The sequence below is a fragment of the Lissotriton vulgaris genome, chromosome 10 (assembly GCF_964263255.1).
Source record: "Lissotriton vulgaris chromosome 10, aLisVul1.2, whole genome shotgun sequence".
NCBI classification, from domain to species: domain Eukaryota; kingdom Metazoa; phylum Chordata; class Amphibia; order Caudata; family Salamandridae; genus Lissotriton; species Lissotriton vulgaris.
The window spans coordinates 307,431,495-307,452,258 of NC_141698.1; positions in this window are offsets into that span (position 1 = coordinate 307,431,495).

Sequence of the window (20,764 nt, forward strand, 5' to 3'; positions counted from 1 at the left end):
TTTAAAAAATATTTGGAGAAACTTTACGTTTCTACACAATATTACAGGACTAGAGTCAAAAGAAAAAATAAGCCTCCCGGAATATTTTGAGTGAGAGTTGCAATTTCCCCAAAATATTCTCAGATTTCGTTACCCCACATTCTTTTTTGCGTCATTTCTAGACCATGTAACCTCCCCTGGTACTTTTGTCATACTGTTGTTTCGCATAGTGAGTGATCAACCTCCATGTAAGTAATGAATGGATCATGTTATTTTGCTTGACTTTTTCCCTATATCCTCTTAAATACTGGACATTTAAACATCAGAATGCATGTGAATTCCTCTAGAAAAAAACACATAACCATAAAAGTTTTCAAAAGCTACCGAAAGCTTCATTTTGCGTTTACCTATAGCTTTGCACGCAAATTGCACTTACTGAAAATTAATAAGAGTAGCTCAAACAACTCCTGGCAGCACACAACTCCAACATGCCAGGTCTGGGAGAAATCTAATCAGAAACTCACACAATTGGATTATCGTATTGACAGCTGCAAATCTCATAGATGTTTTAAAGATTAATTAACGTGGGAGAGCAATAACTACAACAATTACATGTAACATATCAAACAGCAGAAGGATTGTTAGTTAAAGGCAAACAAGAACTTTATTTAAATAATGCATGTCTTATAAAGACAGTGTGATGTGGAATGGCATACCTTTATTTTATTTATTTAATGTATAGAGGATATTCTTATTACAAAGGCCTTATTGTGTTAGGCATCGGAGTACTGCTCATAGGTTAGGGATCTACTTGCTGGAACTGTGGGACAAAGATGCATGGACGAATATTTAAATAGGCACTCTCCACATGATTTTACATAATCTTCACTGATGGACTCACATATTTACATAAACACATTGACGCATCTTTAGGTCAGGCAAACGATTAGTCCACATGTAAGGGAATTAAGTGGGAATGAGGCAGTGTTATTAGTAGTAGGGGCAGTGTTAGGCTGCAAAATGGTCTTGAGTTTTTTCCTGGAAGTTTGCAAGTTAAGGTATCAGTCTCAGATGGAGCAGGAGTTTTTTGACAGTGCGGTGCATAAGGAGAAATACGTTGCCTTATTTTTTATTCACTAGATTCTTCAGGTTATCTAATGTCATGATAGTCATCCTGCTACTGATGATTGTATGATCAGAGTAACAGGCAACATTTACAGTTAGATATTAAAGCTTGGAAACCTAAAGCCTTCATGGGGGTATATGGGCTATGAGTCGAGCACTGACTGATGGTACTTACTGTAGAGTGGAGGGACTTAAAAGAGTCTGTCTGAATCATTTGATGGCTATTTTCTAAAAGCAGTCAAGGAGACTAAGGGGACATCAGACACATGTAGTCATGATTTGAAGGCCTCATTAATGAATGGGAGTGCAGCTGGTTCAGTGCTATGGTGGTTGGAGGGTGGCATCCTTAATTATACATTAAAAGGAGATTGGTTTATGTCATACCGAAGGTCTGGTACCAGAGGTATCCAATAAGTAATATTGAGAACAGCAGAAGTAAATGAGGAGGAAATCCAAAGACCCCATCCCTCGGGGCACGGCTTCTAGTGTGGGCACCCTGGGCCCATCCAGGGCACCCACTTAGAAAGGTTGGGGAACATGGGGGGAGCTCAAGGCCCCCATAATCCCTGCCAGCATCCCACCTCCTAAGGGAGCCGACATTGCTTTGACAGAGAGGGAGCTGCTAATATGAAATTCCCTCTCTGTTAAAGCAGTTGTGCTCCACTTTGAGAAAGCGAGAGCTAAATATTCTTGCTTGCTCAAAGCGGAGCACAGTTTGCTATGGCTTGGGGGAGAAGTAAAGCTTTAGTCAAGCAATAGCATACAGCTCTGTCCCAGGGGTGGGCATCCCGGGACATAGCAGAAGCCCGCCCTGGGGGTTGGTGGTCCCCAGGTCCATGTATTGCTCCAGGAGGGGGCCACATGGCTCTCCTTCTTTGTTAGAATTTGCTCCAGGGAAGTGGTGGTCCCCAGGGCTGCGGGAGGGACGTATGCACCTACATTCAAATTGAACTTAGGCCCTGGAGAGGTGGTGGCCCCTTGGTCTGTGGGAGGATCTGTGGGAGACTCCACATTATTTTCTGAATAAGCCCCTGGGAGATGGTGGTCCCCAAGACAGTGGGGGTGGCAGTACAGGGCTCCCAGCATCCCAGCATTGAGCCCCAAGAGGGTGTGTGTGTACCCTCTCTTTTACTATAATGCCTCTGGGACCTGATCGATAGGAGGATGATTGGAAATAAAATGTGCTTCATTTTCAAAAGAACAAATGGCGCAATTCATGAATCCCACTGAAAATGAAAAAAAAAAATTCTATTGTGGCCGTCGGGATTCCTGTGGGCAACCCCTCAGAGGACTACGGGGTCAGAGTAGTTCTACTCTGCCCCATATGCTTTTTTTAAATGGTTTTTAGTCCTAAGATGGCTGCCAACACTTCCTGGTTGAAGGGTTGGCAGCCAGTCAAATGACAGCACGGGGACAGGTAGATCTACGGATAATCCACGTCCCCAGATATAAAAATTTGTTTTCCAGTTAATATTTCCCAAACTACTGAACAGATTTACACCAAATCACTATCTGCGAACCAAGATCTAGCTTCCTACCAAATTTGGTGTAATTCCATTCAGCGGAGTGGGCTGTAGGCTTGTTCAGCATTCCTATGGGAATTAACATGGGTAAAATGCTTTTAGGGAACCTCCTTTCTTCTCAGAACCTGCTTGATGGATCACATTAAAACTTTCCAGCGTGATGTACTGGGCAAATTCTTTTAGAAACTTTTATGGTGATTCATCAAGCGATGCCAAAGATATAAGCACCTGAAAATGACCTCTTCCTTTGGAAACTAGATCCTAACTATAACTATAACTGTATGTATATATATATTCACTGAAAAAACCATAGGTTTCACACCAGTTATAGTTAGCTGGAAATTTTACTGACATAAAACCATTGAAATTCCCACGTTATAGTTAGTTGGACTCACTATAACTTGCACGTGTAATGCACTGATGACACCATCCAGTGAATGTGTGTCTTTCAGATAAATAAATATGTTTTATATATGTATGTTAAGGTCGATGGAAGAATATTTGTTTAAATTATTGTCTTAATGGATGTTTTTTTTTAAAAAAATGATTGGATATCTGCCTTATTAAGTGTATCTTAGTGAATACATATATTAGCGAGTGAAAGTAGGTCAGTCTCTCTGTCATCAGTGATGTCATGAGTGATGTCACTGACCATGTCATGAGTGATGTAATATGTGATGTCATCAGCAGTGCATTACACGTGCAAGTTATAGTGAGTCCAACTAACTATAACGTGGGAATTTCAATGGTTTTATGTCAGTAAAATTTCCAGCTAACTATAACTGGTGTGAAACCTCTGGTTTTTTCAGTGAATTTGATAGGTTTTTTAAATGCTAATTCCTAACTATAACTGGTGTGAAACTTATGGTTTTTTTGTGAATTTCATAGGTTTTTTAAATGCTAATTCCTTTCTATATCGAGTTTCTAACCTTTTTTTTTTTTATACAATTTGCTGTTTTTTTGTAAGTATTCATTTTTTTTTTTTATATAATTTTTTTCTTTTGAGCTCTGGGTGCGCGCTCCGGGAAGCTTTCAGCTAAGCTCTCCGGTAAGCTTTCCGGTGAGCTCACCTGAAAGCGCACCCAAAGCGCTACTGTCGTTCGTGAAAAAAAATATGAATGAAAAGTTAATAATAATGCAAAACATTTCGTAACATACAAATAAAATCAGTTTTTTTTTATAAGGAAAATGATTATGCATTTCTGTAAAAGTTTGATGACGTCACTTCGGCGCGCAACGTAAGTGCCCTCGGAAGCGCCTACGTTCGCGCCGCGTAAAAGCACCCAGAAGCGCCTACGATAGCGCCACGTTTGCGCCCCGGAAGCGCCTACGATCGCGCTGCGTAAACGCACCCGGAAGTGCTCCGGAGCGCGCAGCGTAAACGCGTCGGGTCATGTGACCCTAAAATAACACTTTTCATTGGTTGCTAACAGTTTTTTTTACAAAGAATGAAATCCCCACCCATTTCCTTCACTTCTTCTTTCACTTTTGTGACTGAAAGACCTGTTTTTTTCTCCTGGATCTTTCTTGATTTACCATGGCTGCCAGAGAATCCAGCAGTGAGGATGAACCTGAGTTCATCAATGAAGAACCTCCTACCCCAAAGGTGAAGGAACATTTTATATGGACATTTTTTAAGATTCCAGCTGACCAGTAGAAGGTGAATGCTCCAAAAGTGGAGTGCAGGATCTGCAAACAGGTCCTGTCACGGGGTGACCCCAAAAAAAATACTAATTTGGGAACTTTACGATGATCCGACATGTGGAGAGGAGGCACCCCCAGAATTTTGCCCGGGAAAGTGTCAGGGCTCTGGCACAAGAGGTTCCTAGAGATGGGGCCTCTACATCAACCGGAGGAGCAACTTCTTCTGGGAGAGGGCAATCGCAGGAGCAGGTGCCAAACAATAAACCTGCTTTTAACCATGGTGTCCTCAGATGCAGATACTGCAATCAACTGCTTACCTTTGGAGAACAAAGTGTCCAGCTCATGGTTCGAGCATTAGAAAACCATTGCTGCCCTTTCCACCCCTAATTTTTTTTGTTCTTTTTGCTCCTGTTGAGCAGTTTCCATTCCCTGTTTTTGTTCCTGTTCAGTTAAAAGAAGAAAACCAAAAGTTCTTTTCAGAACTACCTCCAATTCTCATCAAAGAGCTATATTCTTAAAAAAATGAAGAGTAAGTGAAATATAGTGCATTGATAATTGAAAGGAGAATGAGTAAGAAAGAACAGAAAGGTATGAGAGGAAAAAAGAAGTGAAGTAGGAGGACTGAAAGAAGGTGAGTGTTAGAAAAGAAAGTTATGAGAAGAAGAGTGAATATGGGGAATGTTGATATTCAAAGAAAATGTTGAAAAGGAGGGGTGTGGAAGGGTAAGAAAAGATGCATTGCTGGAGTTGAAGGTAGGAGGCCTCATTTATGAAGCCATGCGTCACTTTAACGCCACCAAAGCATCACTTTTTGTGACACAACATTCCAATAAAAAATGCACCTTATTTATTCATATTTACAAAGTGGTGTTTCTTGGTAAATACATCACTTTGTAAACCCCTGTGCCACATTATTCCTACGTCAGGTGTAATGTATGCAAAAGGGACGTATTGACGCAAGAAAGGGTCGTAGAGGTGACACAGTGAATAAACTGGAGGCCTCATTTCTGAAAAGTGACGCATCGCTACGTGAAAACAGCGATGCGTCACTTTTCTGGACGCACTCCTTATGACATTCCAGATATGTCATATTTAATTTATGACTAATCAATTCGCAAGGAGTTACAGATATGTCAGTATTTCTGACGTATCTGTAAACACAAAAGTAACGCATTGCTGGAGTGCGTCACAAAAGTGACGCAACTCCAGTAATGTGTCCTTTCACATGGAAAAAGCACCATGTGAAAGGTCTGCTGTGAAGCAGGCGCAAGATTTTGACGCAACAGCATCCTAAAAGTGACGCAGTGAAATCTCAAAGATTTCACTGTGTCGCTATTACAAAGCTTTTTGCGGGGGAACACCCCCTCTGCATGCATTATACCTGACGCAGATATAATGTGGCGCAGGATTTTAAAAAGTGACCCATCTACCTAGATGCGTCACTTTTTAAATAAAGCGCAACGAGGCGCATTTTTTTACACCACTGATACGATGCGTCACTTTTCTGTGCGCACTCCTTATGACATTCCAGATATGTCATATTTAATGTATGAGGAATCATGTCGCAAGGAGTTACAGATATGTCAGTATTTCTGACGTATCTGTAAACACAAAAGTAACGCATTGCTGGAGTGCGTCACAAAAGTGACGCAACTCCAGTAATGTGTCCTTTCACATGGAAAAAGCACCATGTGAAAGGTCTGCTGTGAAGCAGGCGCAAGATTTTGACGCAACAGCATCCTAAAAGTGACGCAGTGAAATCTCAAAGATTTCACTGCGTCGCTATTACAAAGCTTTTTGCGGGGGAACACCCCCTCTGCATGCATTATACCTGACGCAGATATAATGTGGCGCAGGATTTTAAAAAGTGACCCATCTACCTAGATGCGTCACTTTTTAAATATAGCGCAACGAGGCGCATTTTTTTACACCACTGGTGCGATGCGTCACTTTTCTGTGCGCACTCCTTATGACATTCCAGATATGTCATATTTAATGTATGAGGAATCATGTCGCAAGGAGTTACAGATATGTCAGTATTTCTGACGTATCTGTAAACACAAAAGTAACGCATTGCTGGAGTGCGTCACAAAAGTGACACAACTCCAGTAATGTGTCCTTTCACATGGAAAAAGCACCATGTGAAAGGTCTTGCGTCAGTCTAACACCTGCTGTGAAGCAGGCGCAAGATTTTGACGCAACAGCATCCTAAAAGTGACGCAGTGAAATCTCATAGACGTAGATAATCTACCTAGATGCGTCACTTTTTAAATATAGCGCAATGAGGCGCATTTTTTTTCACCGCTGGTGCGATGGTGCTTTCCCCTTGTGAAAGGATGCATTACTGGAGTTGCGTCACTTTTGTGACGCACTCCAGCAATGCGTCACTTTTATGTTTACTTTTAGTTCAAAAATACTGACGTATCTGTAACTCCTTGCGACATGATTCGTCTTACATTAAATATGTCACATCTAGAATGTCGTAAGGAGTGCGCACAGAAAAGTGACGCATCGCACCAGCGGTGTAAAAAAATGCACCTCGTTGCGCTATTTTTAAAAAGTGACGCATCTAGGTACATGGGTCACTTTTTAAAACTCTGCGCCACATTATATCTGCATCAGGTATAATGTATGCAGAGGGGGCATTCCCCCGCAAAAAGCTTGGTAATAACGACGTACTGAAATCTATGAGATTTCACTGCGTCACTTTTAGGATGCTGTTGCGTCAAAATCTTGCGCCTGCCTTGCGTCACTTTTATGTTTACAGATATGTCAGAAATACTGACGTATCTGTATCTCCTTGCAACATGATTCGTCATACATTAAATATGACACATCTGGAATGTCATAAGGAGTGCGCACAGAAAAGTGACGCATCGCACCAGCAGTGTAAAAAAATGTGCCTCGTTGCGCTATATTTAAAAAGTGACGCATCTAGATAGATGCGTCACTTTTTAAATATAGCGTAACAAGGCGCATTTTTTTACACCGCTGGTGCGTCACAAAAAGTGATGCACAGGCGGCGCAAAACTGGCAGCGCAAGGCCTTCATAAATATGGTCCTGAATTTTCCCCGTGCTTCGCTCCCCGGTGCGCGTACCATGCGCTTCCACCGCGCAAATCGAAAAAAAAAAATTTGTAATGCCCCGCAGGACCCTATTTTAGCCCCCACATCAAACCTAGGGGGTCAGAGGGGGTCTACTCTTCCCCCTTATGGTCATTTGCCCCTTTTTTTTTCAAACCCCTTGTGTCTCGATTTTACCGAGACACAAGATGGCGGCCGCTCCAGACTGTTTAGAATGTTTACAGACACCCAAGAGCCAATCAGCTTTCTGCGCGCAAGTCGCGTGTCGCGCCTGGAGCGCTCTCCGGTGCGCGCACCGGAGAGCGCCTATAGATATATATATTTTTTGGAACCTAAATTACTCAAAATCCACTGGAGCTCATATCTTGAGACATAGCAAAGGCACATCGGGCTACCAGTCCCTACAATTTTGCCAAGTTTGGTGTATATCCATTCAGCCGTTCGAGCTAAAAGTGAAATCGACCGCCCTATGGAAATTAACATGGGGAAAACGCGTTTTGGGACCCCCCTTTTATCTCGGCCCCCGCTTGACATATCCCCACCAAACTTTCAGGGAAGGACCGGAGCTCGACGAGGCCATTTTCAGGAAATTTTCAGGCAGATTCGTCAACCGGTGCCAAAGTTATTCCAAATAGAATTTTGAGATTTAACATTGAAAAAAATACTAACTATAACTACCTACTGGTGACCGCCAGTAGGTAATATATGTATATATATATATATATATTACCTACTGGCGGTCGCCAGTAGGTATATATAGGGGGTCATTAGGATCGCAGACGGACTTGAGTCCGTCCGCGACCCCAGAGCATGAGGGAACGTCCGCATGGGCTGCGGCGTTCCCTCTGTGCAGATTAGGATGTGACCGCCAGGGTGGCGGTCACATCCTCTATTTTTAACATTGCTGCGGGTGGAGCTTCAAGCTGCACCCGCAGCAATGTTAAAAATGCATGCACAGCATTTGCGTGCACAAAGCGGCAGGCACCGCGCGGTGCCTGCTGCATTGTGCACGCAAATGCAGGGGGGTACCATAGGTACCCCCCATGTGCACCCCCCACTACACCTAGGGGGCCCGCAACGGGCCCCTGCAGTGCAGTTACACATGCTTTTCCACGGCGGAAAAGCCGCCGCGGAAAAGCATGTTCCCAAGCACATCCTAATCTGGCTGACGGTGTCTAAGAGACACCTTCATCATTTTAGTGCTTTTCCGCCGCGGTTGTAAGCCAGCCGCGGCGGAAAAGCTGCGGACCTAAACCATGACCCACCAGCCATCCTAATGTGGCGGTGGGTCCTGGTGGGTCCGCAGAGGATTTTCCGCATCCTCCGGGCCGGCGGTGGCTTCCGCCGGCCCGGAGGATGCGGAAAATCCTCCATCCTAATGACCTCCTAAATTAGGATTTTTTCTCTATGGGATTTTTGAAAATTCTATGTCTAATAACTTTGGCGTTTGTGGACGGAATTGGCTGAAATTTTCAGGAAAATTGAACATTTTGTTTCTGAGCAGCCCCAGACAATTTCATCAAGGGGGGGCCGAGAAAAAAGGGGGGTCCCATAACGCGTTTTTCCCATGTTAATTTCCATAGGGCGGTTGGCCTCACTTTTAGCTCGAACGGCTGAATGGATTTGCACGAAACTTGGCAAAACTGTAGGGACTGTTAGCCCGATGTGCCTTTGCTAGGTCTCAATATATGTGCTCCAGTGGATTTTGAGTAATTTAGGTTCAAAAAAAGATATATATCTGGGCGGAGCCTAACCACACATCTGATCTGATTGGCTGTCAGCACTTCATCCAAGAAGGTTGGCAGCCATCTTGGGACCAATATACATGATAGCACCTCATTAAAAAGCATTGTAGTTAATAGAGGGTTTTAGGACTTTAGTTACATTATAAATCATTTGTTGATGGTACCATACTCGTTTTAGGAATTGTGGTGGGTTCTAAGGTGATTTTACCATGTGAAAAAACCTTCTGCTGTGATATCATGAATATTGTTTGAAAGAAAACTAATATCTCATGATTTTCCCACAGTGGTTTGGAAGGGGATCTATAAGCTAAACTGAAAGCATATTTTCTGTAAATTCACATTATCTTTCTCAGTCATGTGAAAATGAAGTCTGACATTCTCAGTAAAACATGTACATCCAACAAGGACAGAGACTGTCAGTTGATTCCTTTGTGTTCTACTGCAGCCTCCTAGAGTGTTCTAAAGAACAACTAGAGCGCTAACAGTCCTACTTATTACAAAGGTATGGCACACCTGAAGCCATCTTGATTGGAATAAAGTGGTACTCCTAAAACATTTAATTTAAAAAGAAACAACATGAGGGGGTATATTTTGCCTTAGAAAGTATGATTAGTGCTGCAGAATGAAAAATTAGGGCACATTTTGAGTGACTTCTCAAATCCTTTTCTATTTCATTAAAACATTCTGACATGCAGTCTCCCAAAATGGCCACCAGAGACAAAAGAGCCCAAATGTAGCCCAAATATCACCCAGATGTAGCCCAAGTATAGCCCAATGACAGAATGTCCCAGAGTGTTCTAAAGAACAACTAGAGCGCTAACAGTCCTACTTATTACAAAGGTATGGCACACCTGAAGCCATCTTGATTGGAATAAAGTGGTAACTCTTAAAACATTTAATTTAAAAAGAAACAACATGAGGGGGTATATTTTGCCATAGAAAGTATGATTAGTGCTGCAGAATGAAAAATTAGGGCACATTTTGAGTGACTTCTCAAATCCTTTTCTATTTCATTAAAACATTCTGACATGCAGTCTCCCAAAATGGCCACCAGAGACAAAAGAGCCCAAATGTAGCCCAAATATCACCCAGATGTAGCCCAAGTATAGCCCAATGACAGAATGTCCCAGAGTGTTCTAAAGAACAACTAGAGCGCTAACAGTTCTACTTATTACAAAGGTATGGCACACCTGAAGCCATCTTGATTGGAATAAAGTGGTAACTCTTAAAACATTTAATTTAAAAAGAAACAACATGAGGGGGTATATTTTGCCATAGAAAGTATGATTAGTGCTGCAGAATGAAAAATTAGGGCACATTTTGAGTGACTTCTCAAATCCTTTTCTATTTCATTAAAACATTCTGACATGCAGTCTCCCAAAATGGCCACCAGAGACAAAAGAGCCCAAATGTAGCCCAAATATCACCCAGATGTAGCCCAAGTATAGCCCAATGACAGAATGTCCCAGAGTGTTCTAAAGAACAACTAGAGTGCTAACAGTCCTACTTATTACAAAGGTATAGCACACCTGGAGCCATCGTGATGGGAATAAAGTGGTAACTCTTAAAACATTTAATTTAAAAAGGAACAAAATGAGGGGGTATATTTTGCCATATGAATTATGATTAGTGCTGCAGAAAGAAAAATTAGGGCACATTTTGAGTGACTTCTCAAACCCTCTTCAATTTCATTAAAAAATTCTGACATACAGTCTCCCAAGATGGCCACCAGAGACAAAAGAGCCTAAATGTAGCCCAAATATCACCCAGATGTACCCCAAGTATAGCCCAATGACAGAATGTCCCAGAGTGTTCTAAAGAACAACTAGAGCGCTAACAGTCTTACTTATGACAAAAGTATGGCACACCAGAAGCCATCTTGATTGGAATGAAGTGGTAAGTCTGAAAACACTCAATTTAAAAAGGAACAACAAGAGGAGGTTAATTTTGCCATAGAAAGTATGATTAGTGCTTCAGAAAGAAAAATTAGGGATCATTTTGAGTGACTTCTCAAATCCTCTTCTATTTCATTAAAAAATTCTGACATGCAGACTGAAACATGCACTTTGAATACCAGCAGCAGACGTCCCTGGTGAGCAGTAGCTTTACTACAGTGATCTAATGTGCAACTAGAGTGCTAACATTCAGAATTTATGGCAAATGTGTGACACATCTGAATGCCTTCTTGATGGAACCAAAGTAAACAAGCATTGAAAATGCAATAGATCTCGCCCTCGTTTAAGTTAAAGCCATTCTGTTTGTAATGAGGTGGCTTTTTAGCTTTGCTTTTATTAGTGTTTTTTCAACTTTCATGTAAATAACATGCATCTGTATGCATATAAGTATATGTATGCATGCATTTATGTTTGTATTTATATAGATATACAGATGATATATGTTTATATATGTATGTATATATATATATATATTCACTGAAAAAACCATAGGTTATAGACCATATATAGTTAGGAATTAGCATTTACAAAACCTTGAAAATTCACTGAAAAAACCATAGGTTATAGACCATATATAGTTAGGAATTAGCATTTACAAAACCTTGAAAATTCACTGAAAAAACCATAGGTTATAGACCATATATAGTTAGGAATTCGCATTTACAAAACCTTATTTTACTCACACAAAACCATTGAAATTCCATATATAGTTAGTTGCACTAACTATATATCGCGCACCCGCAATCCACTGCTGATGATGTCACATATTACATCATTCATGACATGGTCAGTGACATCACTGATGACATCACTGATGACATCTCAAATGACATCACTGATGACAACATCCAGTGACTGTATGTTTCTGTAAAGTTAAAATATGTCTTACATATTGAAGAATGAGTGGATGTATAAGTGTCTGGATGAAGGATTTAGTAGGTGCATGACTGACTGTATGAGTGAGTGATTAAATGTGTCTCACTGAGTGCATGGGTTAGTGACTAAACTGTCTTAATTTGTGCATCATTATGTCTGTTGTTCTGTAAACTGTTGCATGTGTTGATAAGTAGCTATATGAGTAACTATATGGGTTATTGATTGGTTGCCCAAGTATTTGTATGGGAGACTGAGTGTGTGTGTGGGTGGCTGGGAGGTGTATGACTCTGTGCATAGATGTGTGAGCAGTTGATTCACTAGATGTATGGTTTCAAAAGTGCATGTGGAAACAGCTGTATGGGCGGTTGACTGTGTGCATGAGTGTATTGGTGAGTGAATGGATATCTCAGTGCTACATGTCAAAGTAAGTACATATGTAAAACACAGTACATGTGAGAGTTGACATATATAAATAACCGTGCATAAGAGCCAGTGAATGTGTGAGTGGCTGTATGGATCATTGTGAACTTGTATCAGGGATTGTATAAGAGAGTAAATATGTGTTAGTATATGTTTGAATAAGTAAAGTTTGTATAACTGTATAGTTGAGGAAATGGAGGTGTGATTGATTCTTTGCATGACTGACTAGGTGTGTGAGTAACTCCATGGATGAGTGACAGTCTGTGAGTGTCTGTTTACACTGATTGTATCTAAGGTTATATTAGAGTCTGAAGAGGTTCATCATATTATCACATGAATGATATCATCAGTGATGTGATCAGTAATGTCAAATGAGATGTCATCAGTGATGTCATCAGTGATGTCATTTGAGATGTCATCAGTGATGTCATTTGAGATGTCATCAGTGATGTCATCAGTGATGTCACTGACCATGTCATGAATGATGTAATATGTGACATCATCAGCAGTGGATTGCGGGTGCGCGATATATAGTTAGTGCAACTAACTATATATGGAATTTCAATGGTTTTGTGTGAGTAAAATAAGGTTTTGTAAATGCGAATTCCTAACTATATATGGTCTATAACCTATGGTTTTTTCAGTGAATATATATATATATATATATATATTACCTACTGGCGGTCGCCAGTAGGTATATATAGTTAGGATTTTTTCCCTATGGGATTTCTGAAAATTCTATGCCTAATAACTTTTGCGTTTGTGGACGGAATTGGCTGAAATTTTCAGGAAAATGGCACATTTTGTTTCTGAGCAGCCCTTGAAAATTTGGGGGGGTTTTGTGGAGGGGGGGCCGAGAAAAAAGGGGGGTCCCAAAACGCCTTTTTCCCATGTTAATTTCCATAGGGCGGTTGGACTCACTTTTAGCCCGAACGGCTGAATGGATTTTCACGAAACTTGGCAAAATTGTAGGGACTGTTAGCCCGATGTGCCTTTGCTAGGTCTCAATATATGTGCTTCAGTGGATTTTGAGAAATTAACGTTTAAATCAAGATATATATCTGTAACAGCGCTCCGGGCAGCGATCCGGTTAGCGAACCTTTCGCGTATCGGAACTTTGCGATGCGAAGCTGATTGGCCCTCCGGTGTCTGTCAACATTCTAAACAGTCCGGAGCGGCCGCCATCTTGTCTCTCGGTAGGATCGAGAGACAAGAGGAGGCCAAAACAAAGGGGGAAATTACCATAAGGGGGCATAGTAGATCCTCGTTGACCCCCTAGGTTTTATGTGGAGGTTTTAAAAGGGCCTAGGAGGGTCCAAAAAAAAACAAAAAAAAATTTTTTTTTTTGCGTGGTAAGCGCCAAGTTCGCGAACCGGAAAGCGTTCTGGGCAGCGAACTTTATGGATAAAAGAATGAAAGACTTTTCTAATACTGTATGTTAATTGTTTGTTGTTTTTCTTGTTTTTTTTGTTTTCTTTTTTTTAAAGTGTTTTTTTTATTTTGATTCTTTTTCATAATTTATTAAACTTTCTAACATTTCAGTGTCTGAAATGTCATTATTTTCTTGAAATATTGTTTGCAATCTGTGAGGTTGCAAAATGTCCTCATTTGCAAGGAGGACATCTACTGCTTGGACACATTGCAGCAGTTCATTATCCAAGCTTTCATCCATAAATTCCATGTCAATTTGTTCAATTAATTCCTGGCTGCTCTCTTGCAGGTCCATCTCAAAAGAAACTTGCTGCTCGCCTTCCATTTTGCCTGAAATTTGGATTAAAAAAATATATATTAGTAGAGATAGGGCACTGTTGGGATTAATTTTAGATAGGCAGTTTTTATCAGTGAATTTATCTTTTGGCAGTGTATAGTATGAGAGTGGAAATAGGACTATAAAAAAGTGTATGTGATTTAACCAAGACAAGCCTTACTCCATTCATAACTATAACAGAGAAGTCTATCTAAATACATTACTACTACAGAGGGATAGTGTATATCTAGCAGAAAAAGTCTACTATATTAAGTTATAGTGCACAATATATTAAATTATAACTTACCTTCACAAAGAAGTTGAAGTTTTTTGAAGCTATTGAAATAGGAGGTACAACAAGAAGTAGTAGTCAAAATGGCTGTGTTTCCTTCTCTCCCTTTATATATATACAGGTATATAACCAATCAAATGTCAGGTAATAAAAGTAGAAAATGAAAGTAACATTTTCATTGGTTGTCAATTCCAACAATTCAGATGTGTTTTGTGAAGTAATTTACCTCGCGGTACTTGGAGAGGTCTACAGGCTAAATGGCTAAATGAAATTTCAATGAAATTTGTGAGAATGGAAGGGATTGTTATGTAGTATGAGCTAATCTATATTTGGTGAGAGTGTCTCTAGTCGTTTTTCTGTAAATTACTTTCCCACCTTTTTTTTTGGACCGCTTTCCGGGAAGCGGCCCGGTTAGCGAACCTTAAGCGTCACGGGAGTCCACCATTTTGTGTTTCGGTCGCATTAAGATACAAGATGGAGGGCAAATAATGTTTAGAATGGGTAGAAGGGGTCATGGTAGACTTATCTTGACCCTCTAGGTTTTCTGAGGGTGGCTGAGGAGGCTTATATGTGCGGAAAAAAACATTTTTTAAAAAAATTCCGCGAGGTTAGCTTTCGGTTCGCGAACCGGGTAGCGCCCCGGGGAGCGAATTTTGTGGAAAATTAATGAAAAAAGTTAGAAAAAAATAATAATTGTGAGTGATCAGATGAAGGGTAGCTCTGAGAAGAGCTTTTGGGTTTATGGTACATTTAGGTACTTATAAGTAGGTACCAATGCACAGTCTTAAATTCAGAATGAAAATTCTGTTGCCCTCATCTGAGAAGTGAACTCCATCTCCTCTGTAGATATCTTGCATGTAGTAACGCAAGTTATTGTTGTACAGAGAGCCCATTCCATGGTCTCTCATGAAAGCTGAAACAGATTTGTTTACATGCTTCCTCGCTTTCTCAATTTGTGGACAAAATTGGTTGGACCACTTCCATTTCTGTCTTTGGCATATATTGGAATATACCAAGGCAGTTTGAGGAAAAAGTGCCATTAATTGCTCAAAGGTGTCCTTTAAAAGCATTTCCAGACCTACCCCTGTCAAAGTGCCCAAATCATTACCTCCACAGTGCACTATTAACAGGTCAGGTTTTGGCAAATGCATAAAGGTTTTCACCAATGGTATCAATTGGTGACATTTTAATCCTCTTTGGCCCAACCACTTAATTTCCACATCTTGTAAATTGAGGTTAGGTAAATTTCTGTTCTCAGCATACCTTTGAGCCCAGTGGATGTAACTATGTCCAACAATCCAGACCTTAAACATGGTGGGAGAAGGTTGTTCTGCAGTCAGATGAAGTGTGGTAATGAAAGGGCAGTTGAAACAGTAGGAGTTTCTAAAGAAAAAAAACTGTGGATTTACAATGCTAATGATTCATTAGCAGTGATTGGTGCATTTCCATTTCTGAAAACAGAAAGTTAGGGTGCATGGATGTGTTCTTTGAAACATGTAATTTGAATGGTCAAGGAAGAAACATTTAATGAAAGATTGCTCTGGATACGCAGGTGCACTGAGAGTTCAGAGTTCAATTGAAACATTGTTGTGTGAATTTGCAAACATGAGAGGTCTTCCAGGAGGTGGTTGCTATGGAAACAAGGCAGAGAGGGCAGAGGGGGGAAGGGTTTTGATTTGAAAAAAGTGAGGGAAGAGGTATGATTGGCTAATATGAGAGATATGTGAAATGAATATCTGTATTTCTGTGCTTTCAATAGCTGCAGCCTTTGGAGTGCATCCTTTTTCTTCTGCTGAAGACAATTTGGTGTATTTCTGAGACTGTTTTCAAAACTCAAAAAATATTTGCTAAGGTGAGAAAAGATTTATTTAATTTAGATAGAGAATAGTATGATTTAAGGAGAAAATGATGAAGAAAGCTGTGTTTTTAAAATGTGGTTTTGTCTCTAGTGATATACTAATAGAATTAGTTTCATAGAGAAATTGTAATTGCATATTTGGTGTAACATTCTGGCATGCAGTAACACAAGTTATTGTGGTACATGGAGCCCATTCCATGGTCTGTTATGTAAGCTGAAACAGATATGTTGTTTTTAAAAACGATTTAAGAAATCAATTACATTTCTGGATATGTACTGCTAGAGCTTCATAGGTTGTTTTGAGCCATATTTATAAGGTATTTGAGTGTCTAAGATGTTATGTTTTCCTTTTAAAATGTAAAGTGTTCCTCATGGGGCAAGTGTCTTGTAAATACGCTCCCACTTGTGCTTGGCAAATTTAGATTTTGATTATGGGAGTTACCTAGTCATGTTAATAGTGTCCCAAAAATGGTGCTAGGGCATTCCAGAAAACACTTTCATGTGTCTCAAGGACATTTTTAGTCATTTCTTCATGAATGCAGGTATACAATTGATTTATATGCTGTGTTTAAAAACGAATTTTGAAATCAATTAAATTTCAGGATATGTACTGTTAGAGCTTCATAGGTTGTTTGGGGTCATATTTAGAAGGCATTTTAGTGTCTTTGATGTTATTTTTCCCTTTTTAAATGGAAAGCGTTCCTCATGGGGCCCTGAGCAGTTCTTAGCCATGTTATTTAATAGGAAGTGGATAACATGGCTAAGAGCATTTGCTGGAAAATGCATGAATATCGCTGACTTTTCTGCGATATTCATGCATTGCGGCCGTTTTTTTTCGCATTTGCGAGCAGTTCTTAGCCATGTTATCCAATGGGAGGTGGATAACATGGCTAAGAGCATTTGCTGGATAATGCATGAATATCGTTGACTTTTCAGCGATATTCATGCATTGCGGCTGTTTTTAATCGCATTTGTGATAAACAATTACATTTCTTGATATGTACTTTTAGAGCTTCATAGGTTGTTTGGGGTCATATTTAGAAGGCATTTTAGTGTCTTTGATGTTATGTTTACCTTTTTAAATGGAAAGCGTTCCTCTTGGGGCAAGTGTCTTGTAAATACGCTCCCACTTGCGCTTGGCAAATTTAGATTTTGATTATGGGAGTTACCTAGCCATGTTAATAGTGTCTCAAAAATGGTGCTAGGGCATTCCAGAAAACACTTTCATGTGTCTCAAGGACATTTTTAGTCATTTCTTCATGAATGCAGGTATACAATTGATTTATATGCTGTGTTTAAAAACGAATTTTGAAATCAATTAAATTTCAGGATATGTACTGTTAGAGCTTCATAGGTTGTTTGGGGTCATATTTAGAAGGCATTTTAGTGTCTTTGATGTTATTTTTCCCTTTTTAAATGGAAAGCGTTCCTCATGGGGCCCTGAGCAGTTCTTAGTCATGTTATTTAATAGGAAGTGGATAACATGGCTAAGAGCATTTGCTGGAAAATGCATGAATGTCGCTGACTTTTCTGCGATATTCATGCATTGCGGCCGTTTTTTTTCGCATTTGCAAGCAGTTCTTAGCCATGTTATCCAATGGGAGGTGGATAACATGGCTAAGAGCATTTGCTGGATAATGCATGAATATCGTTGACTTTTCAGCGATATTCATGCATTGCGGCTGTTTTTAATCGCATTTGTGATAAACAATTACATTTCTTGATATGTACTTTTAGAGCTTCATAGGTTGTTTGGGGTCATATTTAGAAGGCATTTTAGTGTCTTTGATGTTATGTTTACCTTTTTAAATGGAAAGCGTTCCTCTTGGGGCAAGTGTCTTGTAAATACGCTCCCACTTGCGCTTGGCAAATTTAGATTTTGATTATGGGAGTTACCTAGCCATGTTAATAGTGTCTCAAAAATGGTGCTAGGGCATTCCAGAAAACACTTTCATGTGTCTCAAGGACATTTTTAGTCATTTCTTCTTGAATGCAGGTATACAATTGATTTATATGCTGTGTTTAAAAACGAATTTTGAAATCAATTAAATTTCAGGATATGTACTGTTAGAGCTTCATAGGTTGTTTGGGGTCATATTTAGAAGGCATTTTAGTGTCTTGGATGTTATTTTTCCCTTTTTAAATGGAAAGCGTTCCTCATGGGGCCCTGAGCAGTTCTTAGCCATGTTATTTAATAGGAAGTGGATAACATGGCTAAGAGCATTTGCTGGAAAATGCATGAATATCGCTGATTTTTCAGCGATATTCATGCATTGCGGCCGTTTTTTTTCACATTTGCAAGCACTTCTTAGCCATGTTATCCAATGGGAGGTGGATAACATGGCTAAGAGCATTTGCTTCAAAGGTTGTTTGGGGTTATACACCATTTTTGGGAAATTATTAACATGCCTATCTAACTCCCATAATCAAAATCTAAATTTGCCAACCGCAGGTGGGAGCGTATTTACAATAAATTTGCACCATGAAGAACGTAAAATAGCATACTAGACACTCAAATGCCTTATAAATATGACCCAAAACATCTTATGAAGCACTAGTAGTGCATATTTCCAGAAATGTATTGGTTTTCATTTAATGATTTACTTCATTGGTAGGCCTTCACATGTTTTTTTACCTTGGTTTTTTTCAGTGAAAATGTTATCTGCAACCATGTGTTGGCCTCACCTCAAATAAACAAAACAGGTGATGGACTGAATGTGGATCAATGACACACATTCACCCCAGTCTAAAGATCTGGGCCTAAACAAATCTTTCGATAGGCTACATCTTATCGTCATCCTGAATTAATGATTTAAAATATTAGGGAGTGATTTATGAGTGTTGTATGCCTGTTTTGTACCATTGAGTGTCATTTTTGTGATGCAGTGCTGGTGGAAAACATTTGCTATGTTAAATAATTAGTACGGCATTAAGTTTTAGATGACTGTTATTTATTTACTGTTTGGTAATAGTGGTTAATAACATTTTATATTATATTTTTCCACAGATTCAACTGCAGATTCTTTCATAGTTTGGAAAATGCCTACAAAAAGTAGAATAAGAAAGGCTAGAAAACGTCAAAGACAGCAGGATGATGTTTTATTGCAGCAGTCCTCTTCTCCAAATACTTGTCAAAACAGCAAGAAAGGTCCGGGTAAGAGCACGAAATCATTCTTAAGAAATATTTGTAGTAAAAAAAGTTTTGCTCAAAAAAATGTTTCAGTTCACAAAAAGAAAAGTAATTTAAATGGAAAGGAGAGACCCATCACAAATGTTACTGGTAGAGGAAGAGATAACTCTGTGCATGATAGTAGAAGGAAACAACAGTTTAGGGACATTCGAAATCGAATGTTCCGTAATAGGATATTAGTTAATTTATTGAAAAATATTAAAAAGAAAGGCCAACAGAAAGCGGCATTTTATAAGAAGAAGAAAAATGTAGAGAAAATTATTGATCATGCTTTTGAAATTAAGCGAAAGTTGTTTATTTTGGTAATCAATAGAATTAGGAAACTAAGCAAGGTAATTTCTGATTTCAAAACAAAAAGTAGATGGAAGAGAGTAGTAAATCGTACTAACTTTTGTTAAGTTTTTTCCGGAGAATGGATGCATAGTTCAAGTTCTGAGGCATTTTTTAATGAGGAGACTTATTTTCAGGATAATGATTTGGTGCATGCAGTTGACATCAGTGGTCGAGCATATGAAGTGAAGGATGGTTGTCCAGTTGAAAAAGAACAACTTGTGACAACAGAGACAGAAGAGGCGCTAAGTGATGAGGTTTTAGGAAGACGTCCTAAGGGTCCTGTGTACATTTGGAAGTGTAGTTCTATTTGCAGTGTGCGACAGGTTTCCATCAATTTGCTTTGTGATTTTATACGGACATTTAATAAGAAAAGTTTTAAGCAGAAAATGAAGTTGTTGCAAGATTTAGATCCTTGCAGAGTGAGACAAATGACAGGTTTGCGTGGTCATTCACTGGCTTGTCTTTCCAGGAGAGTATGCCAGAGTGTTTTTCATCATTTAAGGATGCTAGCAGTGCATCATAATAAAGTGAGAAAATTAGTGAGAATGTTGTATTATGCTAAGAGTCCAGCAATTATGCTTAAACAATTATGTGCTGCTCTTTTGCATGGTTCTGAAATAGATGTGAAGAATATTTGTGAAGAAATTGAGTTTTGTTACTTTGGTAGTAAAGATGAGAATGTTCAAATTGACCCTGAAGTAGAGGGTAATGTGGAAGATAATGTACAGGTTTCCAGTACAGATAATTTTCAGAAGGAAATTGCCACGTTTCAGATGAAATCAAGTGAGAGGCCTAATTTCACTTGTGTATGTTGTCGACGCACTTATTATAAGAATCAGACTAAGGTAGTGGATTTATATGCAAAAAGTGAAAGGGAAAATAATAGTGAATGGAAGGATTTTGCCACATACTTGATGGTAGAAAATTATTTTGATTTGGGATCGGATCAACGTGTGTGTACTTATTGTTGTAATAAATTAAACCAAAACCAGA